This window comes from Onychostruthus taczanowskii, unplaced genomic scaffold, assembly GCF_017590055.1.
Source record: "Onychostruthus taczanowskii isolate IOZ18803 unplaced genomic scaffold, ASM1759005v1 scaffold2, whole genome shotgun sequence".
In the NCBI taxonomy this organism is placed as follows: Eukaryota; Metazoa; Chordata; class Aves; order Passeriformes; family Passeridae; genus Onychostruthus; species Onychostruthus taczanowskii.
This window is the reverse complement of record NW_024499239.1, coordinates 1,217,962-1,230,094: the sequence shown is the minus strand read 5'-3', so window position 1 is coordinate 1,230,094 and position 12,133 is coordinate 1,217,962. Positions and strand designations below refer to the sequence as shown.

At 41.0% G+C, this 12,133-nt stretch overlaps 2 protein-coding genes across 20 annotated transcripts in view; one reads left to right on the top strand and one right to left on the bottom strand.

Annotated features, from left to right (window-relative positions):
• MTMR7 (myotubularin related protein 7) overlaps positions 1 to 7,383 on the bottom strand; it is a 66,550-nt gene extending 59,167 nt beyond the window's left edge. For 3 of the 4 annotated variants that reach the window (XM_041402471.1, XM_041402473.1, XM_041402474.1), the window contains exons 1-2: positions 3,702 to 4,003; positions 3,125 to 3,333 (exon numbers count right to left, since the gene is read on the bottom strand). The gene's annotated coding sequence lies outside the window, so the exon portion shown is untranslated. Of the gene's footprint in view, positions 1 to 3,124; positions 3,334 to 3,701; positions 4,004 to 5,673; positions 5,717 to 7,286 lie in introns of those variants that run through there. The other variant, XM_041402472.1, reaches the window with a different exon arrangement.
• A 100-nt stretch (positions 7,384 to 7,483) lies between these two features.
• The window catches only part of SLC7A2 (solute carrier family 7 member 2), a 53,101-nt gene continuing 48,451 nt past the window's right edge, over positions 7,484 to 12,133 (top strand). For 5 of the 16 annotated variants that reach the window (XM_041402475.1, XM_041402482.1, XM_041402481.1 and 2 more), the window contains exons 1-2: positions 8,370 to 8,681; positions 9,111 to 9,196. The gene's annotated coding sequence lies outside the window, so the exon portion shown is untranslated. Of the gene's footprint in view, positions 7,578 to 7,668; positions 8,035 to 8,360; positions 8,682 to 9,110; positions 9,197 to 12,133 lie in introns of those variants that run through there. The other 11 variants (XM_041402487.1, XM_041402490.1, XM_041402488.1 and 8 more) reach the window with 8 other exon arrangements.

Here is a 12,133-nt window from a genome sequence, read left to right as displayed (position 1 = left end):
AAAAGGGTGAGGAAAGGTTATTCCAACTAGAGGATACTACTGAGACTCTAAAAAAGGATAAAAATATAAATTGTGTGTGGATTTACCTGAGGATGAAATAGGAATGTCTCCTAACATCAGAGCAGTGAGGCTCTGAAACACCCTTCTAGAGAGATAACTTGGAACTTTTGTACTTCAGTGACCAAAAAACTGCTTATATGATTCTGGTTATGATGAGTCATTCTGTTTCAGCGTGTAGCCCGAAGCATCTATCTTGAGCACAGATTCTTGCTTTTGTGAAATTTGCATAATTCAGGATTTCTTAGGAAAAGACTAAGTCATAAGTTACAGAGAGAGAGCTGCACCTTTTCTGACCTTTATATTTACAGACATTTACTCCGTGAACCAAAATAGCTGCAAGACTACAGACTGCACCATAGCTGTCGCCATTAGCTTTAGCACTAGAAATCTGCTATTTTTAAGCAAACTGAATACCACAAGACTTGGGGCTGGAAGGTCTTCAATATCAGGATTAATAGGTCATGCTCTATACTACTTCTGGCAGTGAGCAGTGATGAAAAAATTACTCTGCAAAGAACTGGTTTTAGACCAGTACAGTCTGTGTCCTACAGGCACTTGCAGGGTGTTAATTTCAATGTCTTATAAAGCATTTAGAGCCTGCCTGTTAATCCTCATAGTTACAGTGTTGTTGTAACAAGTTGAGTTCAGCTCTGTGTTGGATATCTTGCTTCTTTGGGTCATACTAACACAACTAACACACTTTTTTTCCTGCACTCTTTTTAATTGGGAAATAAATCAAACCCATGAGTGCTCATTCTTATAAAAAGCATACATCAAAAATAAAAAAACAAGTTGTCTCTCAATCATTGTACTTAGGCCTAAGCTTTCCTGGGCAACGTAACAAACATAGACAGTGTTGTCCAAAACTACTTTAGTAATTAAAATACATCTACCCTTTCAGAAAGACAAAGGACTGGAAGGGATCTTCTGGATATCATGAAGCTATTGTGAACTACTCCCCTATATGATCTTCTTTATAAATCAGACAGATCCATTTTGAGACCAGTTATTTTATTTCCCCTCTCCACATATACCACTACTACAAAAATTTAGATATTGACTCATTTATCTCAGCCAAATATATTCATGGGTTTCTTGTGCCAACATCTTCTTTTGCCAACATCTTTTGCCAACCTAAACAATTCCTCTCTCTTCACAACACTTAGCCTTTTAAATATATGCTGCAACCATATCTCCTACCAGTCTTATATTTGCTGTGATAAAAACCTTCTTTTCTGGAGGTTTGCACTGCAGATTTCAGTATAATATATATACATCTCAAAGCAGGATTTGATGAGGGCAATTGTCTTGCAACAGCTGGCAGTTCTTTGACAAGATTTTTCTTTGCAGTTTCCATGTATTTAGTAAGGTTACTATATGGGATCTCGTGCACCAGCATTTTAACAAATGAAAAGATTAGCCAAAGAATAAGAAATTAAAATACAAACCTAGATATACACAAACGTATTACACAAATTCTCATTCACATTTAAAGTCATGATTCACTGATTTCTACACAGCAGATTGTTTACTCCTCCTGCTTAAGTGGGTACAGATAGGATTCGGGTACATATGTGGGTGGCTAGAGGGGATAAAGTATAATTATTGATGATATGAGAAAAATAAAGTCTTCTATCACTTGTTTCTCAGTTAAGCGCAGCACATTTCAGGTATCAGAAGAAGAAAATAATTATATTGCATGACTCACACTTTTTATTCAAGAAAACTAATAGCAGTGTACAGAAAGGTGGTGGATACATATCCATCATATGAATAATACCCTAGATTTAATACCCTAGAATCCTCTGATGGCTTCAAAGAATTTTCTAGGATACATTTTCAATGATGATATAATCTCTTCCTGATGAATAGTAACTGCAGGAGTGGAACAATACAACAGTTTTGTGGGTGCCAGTGGCAGTTGTAGGAAGTTAGCTATGTGATATTTTTCTTTGAAGAAAAAACTTGAAGAGCAAATGTTCTAAATCATGAAGAAAAATTCTGTGCAATACCTAGAATTTTGCATTCTTCCTTACCACTTAAAAATTTAGCTTCCTCTCATCAAAAAGCTGCAAACATGTCATTTTAATCAGCTTCAGAGTACATATATGCATAATGTATACTTAAAGTATACACATCGTAACATGATGAGCAAAGACATATGCAATGTACTTAGTCATAGAATCTGTAACATCTCTGTAGTCAATTACAAGCCCCAGTTGTAAACATTATTTTCCTTGGGGAATATTTTGGTAATTAATGAATGCTGTTGTTATACAGTGATGGAGCAGAGTGTACTGACATTATGGTTTCCCCAGTGGTATAACTAGGACTGAATGATTCAGAGAACTTCCTTCCCACCATGCTAGGCAGAGCTGAACTTAAAAATGTGTCAGTATATATTTATATTCCTTCTTTTGCAAGAGCAGAAGGGCTGTTTAAGTCTTTCACATCTGGCTGCTCTCTCCCACCCTTTTCCTGTGGGAAGTTCTTCTCTTACATCTTCGGCCACAGAGAAGGGGAAGAATAGCTGTTTGAGGGACTGCACAGCAACCCAAAGGTCAGTGAAATCTTCCTGGGAAAGCTGATTAAAAGTATTACTTTATTCTCAAAGTGATTTCTAAAAATTTTGGTCAGTCTTCTGAGCGGCAGAGACACGCTGAACCACAGAAAGTGATTTAGGAGAGCTGGAGGTTGTGACAAGAAGGAGCTAAAGGATACAGTGTAAAACTGCTGAACTGAATCTAAAATGTATGGTGAACATCAAAGTAATAGACTGTCAATTAATTAAAGACCAGTGCCATTGATGTAGAATTGTCTTTGGCACTAAAATTAACTATCTGACTGAAACGTGTTGAGCAGCTCATGTTTCTCATCATGTGTCTACAGTATATAACTGGCATGGAGTGTTAAAGTGCCTCCAGACTTACTAAGAACAAAGTTCACAAGTCAGAAAATATATAATAGCAGAGACACAAAGCTTTATATAAATAGTTATCAGAATCCCGAATCAAAAACATGTTCAAAGATATCCTTAGCATCCTTTGCACAGAAACATACAAACCTTTATACAGAACAGTTTGTTCTCAACTGTGAACTTTTTTTCAGGAATCCCAGAAGCTCAATGAGACAGCTTTTGTATCTGGTTATTCAAGCTTTCTTTATAAATCTCAGGCAAAGTACTTTCTTCCCTCTAATTGGAAAGTTTGGACTCTTCAAGACAGCTCAGTGTCTGAGGTCATTAACTCATATGGTCTATGGGTTCTGTTGGTGCTAGAAAAGAAGAAAAGTTTATGGTTCAGAAGCTATTCTGAGCATGCAGAACTGATGACAGTAACAGTACCCAACAGCACCACTTTTACAGGACCATATTTAAGCCTTAGCATTTAAATTCTGCTGCAACACATTGTAGCTCTCTTTCTGCTGCTCCCCTTACCAGACAAGCCTGCAATGGCAGATGCTAATTTTGTGCAGAACTCCACTGAGTAATGCATGTGATGCATAAATGCATAAGTAGCGCATACAATTTCTGAATTTAACTAGCAGCTTCACATAGATCAGATTGAAAAACTTGCAGCTATTTCATGTCTTAGAAAAAGTAAAAAACCAAAATCAGTACCCCAAGTTAAATTAAGGATTACCTCCTCTCAGACAAATTAAGGCGTCAATTCCATGCACAGGTCATGTGGAAAAGTAGAAGAGATGAAAAGAAGCCAACCCTCACAATCCCATAAGGTACATTTCTTTCTCTAAATGGGCCAAAACTCACGCTGCCGGTTCAGCTTCAGCAGGTCACCTAACACTGTCTTACTGAGGCCACTCATGTGATTCATTATGGCTAATCAAACCCTAAGTACTTAAGTAAATTCTGATCCCAGAAGAGACTGTGTTGAGCCTGCGAACACAGACTGCTAAGCAGTGGTTAATACATCAGCAACCTGCTGAAAACTGAAACAAAAAGTATGTTTTCTTTGCTGACGAGTCTGGGCAAGTTTCTTGGCATGTTCTCCTTTTAAAAGTTTCATTGACATGGCCTCAGTTGCTCAATGCCTGAGACTTGCCATAGGTTGCTGGAGGTAGTTATTAGTTACCTCAGTGCTGTCCACTGGAAAACAGGAGATGATTGCAACTCTCCTGCCACTCCCCCTTACACTCCCCTTGGTACACCCCCTTGAAGTCTCAAATGGAAAGCCTGCTTTAGGCAGCTGAGGATCAAGTCCTGCTAGAACTTTTTTTTCCTACCGGGAAAAAGCAATAATTCATTTTTGACTCTACACGGACAAGTTCTCTAAAGAAAATCAATCCCCAGCTGTTAAAAATTGTCATCCAGTGTTCGTGTAAATATTCTATTAAATCTTCATACTTCTTTTTTCCCTACAAATGGGTAATTAATTACTTACAGAGATACACTATTTTAACATTAATTATTTAAATGGCCTTTCATTATTGTTCAGTCTAATAAAATACAGTGTTTTTTATTTATTAACACAGATTAAAAATACTATTTGGCTTTTTTTTCCTTTGCAAACATTTTTTTCCCCTCTGTGTATTTTAAAAGTTTAAAGGACAATCTATCCTGCATAATAAAAGTTCTTAGTTATCTAATGGTTAAATGTAGTCAAGGCAGCCAAAACATGAACGTTCTGCGTTGCTACATAATTCTGTCATGGCCATATCAGCATGAACCTGTTTGCAAGGAAGAATGCCTTCATTTTTACAGCATTTACATTCCTCAAAGGACCACTGTCTATGAATAACTTTGCGATGAGCTAGGTGATGTAGAGGGAGGAGGCTAGAGCTTACTCCCCCCAGGTCACCAGCCAGCACAGCTCACAAGAACATGTTTAAACTTCAAGAGATTGAGTTTACTAGATGTTCATTAAGTATATTAGTACTAACTCTTCGACATTTCCTCCTGTCAATAGGACACACAGGACAATAAATACTCAGAACAGAAACAATTACGTACAAAAGCACAGTGAAAACAGGAAGGTGAAAGAAACACATTAACAGAGGATAATACTACAATTTTTAAAATGAGAACACAATCTTAGGTTTCAATTGCTTCACTCAGGTAGATGAAGAGTGAGGGAAAGAAAAAGGATGAGTAGTTTTTAAATTTTGTTTTGTACACATGATAAAAATTTCCTTGCATTTATCAGCTAAAGAATGTGGTGGAGAATGACCATTTCATATTCAGGTAATAGAAACACATACAGTACAGCAAGAATATGCTGGGTGACTGGAAATTTCACAAAAATAATTTTGTATCATACATTTGGTGAGACTAATTTATTCTGTTCTGTTTAATTATTTTCACATCTGACTTCTCACACGTAATGTAATATATAGAGCATTTAGTGAAACATTTGTGTTTACAAATCCAATTCCTCGAAAATTACCCTTCAGTAATATTCAGAAGATTTTACGTATCACATATATAATTTCCTGATAAGGATCGGAATATTTAGGCAGAACTGCACACATGGAAAGGGCAAAGACAAATAACTTTCTGATTGCTAACATTTTGGTTCAATCAGCTGCCCCTTAGTCACATGATTTCTCCCAATAACTGATGTGTATTCTGAAAAAAGTCTTCACTGTATTGCTTACCTTACTGATGTAGCTATTTCTTAGTAGGCTGATGACACTGTGTCTGAAATGTTCAGAAAATGAAAGACAGAAAATTCTAATGAGAATTTAAATGTAAAAGGAGTCCAGCCACAAAGGAATAAAACATGACTGTTTAACAGAATGGTCCATGATTATTTTTCTGCAAACAGAGAATAATTTAATTTATAGCCATAAATTCACTTATGAAGTGCTAAGTCACTAAAAAGTCACTCCCTCAAATATGTTTCTCCTCTTCTTATCTTGTCAGATTGGCCCTCTATATGATCTTCTGCAAGAAGAAAGAAACTTATGGAATGAGAACTCAGAGTTAAAGATGTCTGACTTCTTTCAGATTTACAGTTCTGGAAGAGTTTCCCCTGTAGAAGGAGAAAGGCAAAACCTAGCCAGGTTAAAGATGAAATTTAAGCTACTTTTGAAATGCAGTTCCTGAAAGTAGGGATGCATGTGTGTGGGTATATGCATATATAATGTACATATTTACATATATATGTACACACACCCACCCCATATCCAGTGACTGAATATCATAAAAGAGAGACAAGCAGATCCACAGCCAAAATTTGTGAAGTTGTCTCCAAGGATTTTATGTATTCATAGAATCACACGGAGTACTCTGAGTTGGAAGGGACCCACTAGGATCATCACAGTCCAGTTCTGCACAAGATGGCCCCAAGAGTCACACCATGTGCCTGAGAGCATTGTCTAAATGCATCTCGAGCTCAGACAGCTTGGTGCTGCGACCACCCTGAAGAGCCTGTTCACCCTCTGGGTAAAATTTTTTTCCAAATATCTAAACTAAACCTCCCTTGACACAACTTCAGGCCATTCCATCAGGTCCTGTTGGGTCACCAGAGAGAGTAGGTCAGTACCTGCCCCTCGACTATCGCTCATAAGGATGTTGAAGATTGCTATGACATCTCTTCTCAGTCTCCTCCAGAAAACAGACCAAGTGACCTCAGCCTCTCCCCATATGCCTTTCCCTCTTGACCCTTCACCATCTTTATAGGCCTCCTTTGAACACTATCTAATAGCTTTATATTCTTCTTATATTCTGGTGCCCAAATTGCACACAATATTCTATGTGAGGCTGCAGCAGCACAGAGTGGGATAATCACCGCCCTGAACCAGCTGGGTGATTCAGATTATAGTGCTGAAAGGAAAGGACCTATGTAAGTGGAATGTATGCAGAGAGAAAAAGATGATGACTGTAAGATTTATTCTGGCTATTCTCAACGTTAATCTTAGCAGTAGCTATTCTTAGCTCAGCGCTATTCTTAGCCTTAAAATGAGTTTTTAAAGATATCTAGCTGAGAGAAATTATTTGAATTATTTAGGCTGAAGAAGAGGGAGGCACTAACACTGTCCAATCTGTGTATAGATAGAGCTGCCAAGTTCCAGGTATCTCAAACAAATATAACAAGGCTTGTAGGAACAGGCAGTGCTTGACCACACTAGAATGAAAATAAGCTGCATTGTACTTGTACCCATTCTGTGACACTTTCTGCTGCTCTCAGACAAATGTTGCCTATGATGTCTCCCCAAACAAGCACAGAAAGTGTTATCTGCTAGGACAGACAAGGCGGCGCTTCTACCTTCGTTCTCACCACTGCCTGGAGCTTCCTCACCAAATGCCACAGCACGCTTCTGAAAGGTGCCTCGGAAAATAGGTCCAGCAAGCGGCAAAGGGCGTTTGGGAGGCGGCCGGCCCTGGAGCAGCCTCTCCTGCTGCCTCCAGCACAAAGCCAGGGCAGGCACCCACCGACCCATCCGCAAGCTCACCCCTATGAAGCTGCGGGAAAAATTGTTTCTGAGGGGGTATAATTTACGAACCCCCGCCAGAGCTATTCGCGTGCGGAACATGAAACCACTCGGGGCACAGCCAGGTTTGAGAAGCCCGTGGTTGCTGGGAATGAGAAGTGGGAGAACGCCACGGGTGGGACTCCGGTGCGGCTCCCGCGGAGGTGCAGTGGGTCTGAGAGGGCGGGGTAGCGGGGCTGTCTGCACAGCCTCCGAGACCGCCGTGCCGGGGCCAGCCGGCCGGCCTCCCTCCCTTCCTTGGGGTACACGGCGGGGAACGCGGTCCGACCCTTTAGGGAATTCTGCCATCCCCGCTGCGCCCCCGTGCCGCTCAGCAGAGCGGATTGCCCTCACTGAAGGGAGGAGAAGGAAAGGCAGGCAGGGGGTCGGCAGGGTGGGGTTTGCCCGCACGTGTGGGAAGGCCGGGCACGGGGGCTCCCTGAGGGGAGGAGCGCCCCGGCTTTGGCTGCCGGGAGAGCCCCGCCGCTGCCAGCGCCGCTCCGCGCAGCCCGCCGCCGCCGCAGGGAGCCGTGCCCGGGCCGCGTAAGTGGCTCCCCTCTCCGCCTTCCCTTCCTCGGGACCGGGTGGGCGAGGAGTCGGAGGAAACGCCGCTGCCGGGGCCTCTCGGCGGCTTGGACGTGGTGGGGAGGGATCCTCAGTCCCAAGTCCAGCCAGGCTTGTGCGGCTGGGAGGGGGGGCGCTGATCCCCGCCTCGCTCCCAGGAGTTATTCCTGGCTGGAATAATTTGATAACTTGAGCTGGGCGGCTTGCGCGGGGAGAGAAGCACAGGAGTTCCCTTTTAAAGCCCGCGATCGAAGAACGGCGCTGGCATTGCCCTGCCGGCCCTGTTGGCCGTGGCTGCAGCGCGGGCTGCGGGTGGCACGAGTGGGTGCGGGCACAGCGGGAGAGGCTCCGGAGGGCTCCTGGGCGGCACTTTGTGTGGGACCTTGTTTGCTGGGCCTGGGGTGGCATTTGCTGCTGCTGTAAAGGTTTGGAGGCGTCGATGGGTGAAACCCTCCTTGGGTTTCTGGCAAGCTCGCTCAAGGCGCTGGCTTTACCCGGAGGTGCGGTCCGTGCAGGTGTTACCCGTGCCGGTGTCACTGACCCAGAGCGCACAGTCGCAGTGCAACCCCAGCTCTTCAGTGCGTTTTGGGAAGTTGGGAAAGTCACACTTCAGTGGAGAGCCTGAAGTAGGTGCAGATCCCTAACTGTGGTAAAACAAGTTTAGGAAATGTTCCTTTCTGCCAGCTTTGCATGTTTAAATCTAGACATGTGTTTGAAGTATCTATTAGAAGTATCTATTAGCCTAATGCTACTGACAGCTGGAGAAAATGAGTCTAGTAAAATAAGTTTAAAATTTAAAGTATCAGAAGCTGCAGAACATAATCCTTTAACTTTAAAATATTTGGTATCAGTTGAGATTTGTGTTACCGTTTGGATGGTAGAGCATTATCAATCTGATGCAGGGTCTGGGTGAACTCCATTAATTTGGCTGAATTATATTAGTTTTGGGGAATGGGGGGGGGGGGGGGGGGGGAGGAGGTCTCACACCACTTCAGTTCTGACAGCACATGTAGTTTCTGCTGGTTTTTATGCTAGTGCTTAACATATCATTCCAGCAACTAACCTGTGAAAGGAACAGAAGTTTCCTGAAGTTTGGCCTAAGGTGTGAAAGGACTTGCTGCAAGCCTGCCCTCTGCTTCAGGTATATTAATACCCAACATTATTTTACAAGCTTTCAAACTTTTTTCTGTATATTCTTCCTGTTAAAATCAAAACAAATCTATTGTGAGGCATCTGGATGTTTCAGAGATGGAGGAGGTAAGACAAGGGATCATGGCATATAGAACTTGTATATATTGAAACAAGCTGATGATAGTTTGTTTATGCTAGAAAGACAAAACACACTCTATAAAAGTTCTTGTAGACACTGAGCAGACTCAGTACACAGTGGGTCTTGGAACGCTGTTTTGAGTTCTGGTTTGTGTTACCTAATGGCATTAAAACATTGACAGTAAAAATAGGCATCATGCCTATACAAAAGCTAAGTTTGTTTTCATTGACATCTATGATGTACTACATGCCCAGACAGAAAAATAAATGGTGCCTGCCTGCCCTGTTCCTGTAAGCAGATCTCCATGGCTGCAGTTGATTTCATTTGACTCTGCCCCTGACCACACAATTCTTCTAAACCCCAGTCTGTTGGGTTCTGATACAAATTGGCACAGAAATTAAACAGCCCCACAAAGACATAAGTAGTCATATTGGTATTTTATGAAAAGTGCAGTGATATTTTGTATGAATGACATGCATTTTTACTCTTTTGCCACATGTTGTGCTAAAGATTATCCATGCATGGAGTAGTCTTCTAAGTGATGTTACTAAAATGCAGTTTGATTCTTCAGATGTGGATGAAACCTGGCGCTTTGTCAAGTTTAAATGCAATGAAGTTTTGATCCTGAAGCTCAGTATGTTGGCTACTATGTATATGCATAAATGGTCTCACCAAGATTCCTGATATCAGTAAAAGTGTACTTGCTAAAATAAATGACTAGGTAGCTGTTTCTAGTTTTGTACACACAGATTAAATCAAAATTAGTTTCAATTTTCTTAATAATCATAGAATCATAGAATATCCTGGGTTGGGAGGAACCCACAAGGATCATTGAAGTCCAATACCTGGCCTGCACAGGACAGCCTGAAAAATCACACCATGTGTCTGAGAGCATTGTGTTAATAAACTAATGTACTTAGCATATTTTAGTTAGGGATCTATTAATGCCGTGTAGCCAAAGGTACAGAAAGCTAGCAATGCCATTTCAATGTATATTTGTGGCTTTAAAGCAGAACTTCAAGCATTCATATTAGCTTTTTCCATACTAAGATATAAAACATAATTTTATATGTTGCTGAAATTATTAAAAAGTATACAGTGTAGTAAAAAGTACTTGGAGCCAGGTTTCTGTGTCTGTAAATTTTCAAGTGTCTGAAAGTGTCCATCTTCACAATACCTTTGCTATTTAGCACATGGCCCTTGATCCTTCGGTATCATGATCCAATTCTGATCCTCAGGCTCCTCAATTCTTCATCCTTTTGTTCGTTCTGCAGTTGGGGAGAGCTTCATCCTGCTGGTTTAGTAGCTGAGAAATTTAGTATTGGTAACTCAGCTGACAGGGATTTTGGAAGCAACCAGTTGAACTTTCAGAAAAAGACAAATGTGTCCTCCTTTCTGCTGGGAAAAGCATTTGTATAAGTGATCTGCCACTACAACTCCAGTGAGAGTTATAAAGGTTACTAGTAAAAGTGGCTTCTGGGACTCCTGAGATTAGTCATTGCTGAAAATCATCCAAGATCACAGTATTATCTTGCCTGATCTCAAAATTCTTATTTATCCAAGTGGACATACTCCAAGGAAAAGATGATTTAGAAATGCACTGAATGTTGTCCTTGTCTTCACGAGTTCCTGCATCAGATTGCATGTTGTGTGGAATGAGAGATTTCTGAATGGATGTAAGCAGACCCCAACATCTGTTACAAAGAATTAAGCAACAAACTGGAGCAGAACATTTTATGGTTCAACTTAATAACAGAGTTCCTCACAAATAAAATATATCTCCATTCGCATATTGTAAAGTTTATAGAATCTCTAAGACAGATGGAGACTCTCAAAATTTTGCCCAGACAGCAATGAACTTTTGAATGGTATGGAATAGTAACACCAGAGCTCTGGTGACAACTATCTGCTCTAGTTTGGGTTATGGCTTCTAGAAACACGATCTAAAGCTTATTTACATGAAAATTCAGGCTGTAGGATGACTTCCACAATACTTACTTTGGAAGACTATAGTCTCCCATTAGTGCCTGAATGGTTGCATGTGTCTCACAAGTGGTAGTAAACCAGCCACACAGGAGGAAGCAATCATACATAAACCATCACGTTATCATCATGATTGTTCACTGGCTCTGGTCCTTCCCTTTCACTTTTGGAGTTACCTTTTCCTACCACACCCAGTAGTTAATGAAGGTGACCCAAGAGACCTCCATGCAGTTGCTGGAGAGAGCTGGGTTTTGGTGCTCTCCTTTCCCTGTGACAGCTCATTAGAAATGCAGTGGAATGCACACAGCGTCTGCTGTTTCTGGTAAGTAATCAAAACAGGCAGAGTCAGTGTTGATGATTCAGTGTTATGCTGCAGTTCCCTCTATTGCTAGTAGCAGGTTAGTTTTGCCTCTTTGTGATGGCAAACATCAGTTTTCAGAGTTTTCTTGCATCGTTGTTCTCACTAAATGACCTCATTTCTGAAAATTAAGTTGTCAGGTTTACTATTAGAAAGGGATGATTGCATTAATCCAGTTAATTACTAGAATTGGATTAATTGGTTACTAGAATTTTTGTGAATATATCTGTTGTAGCAAGGTACCAAAACATAGAAAGGTGTCAACTGGCAAAATGCAAAATAATCTTCTGCATGAAGCTAGCTTAACTAGGGAACATTTGCCAGTTGGGACTGGACTGAAGGAAAAGACAAACTGTACCAAGTGAGTTTGCCAGATTTTTCATCCATCATCTGTATTTAATACACAAATATACTCCACCTGTGCTTTTTGCTTTCCAGAATATTTTTTCTTTGAGTAATGTATGTAA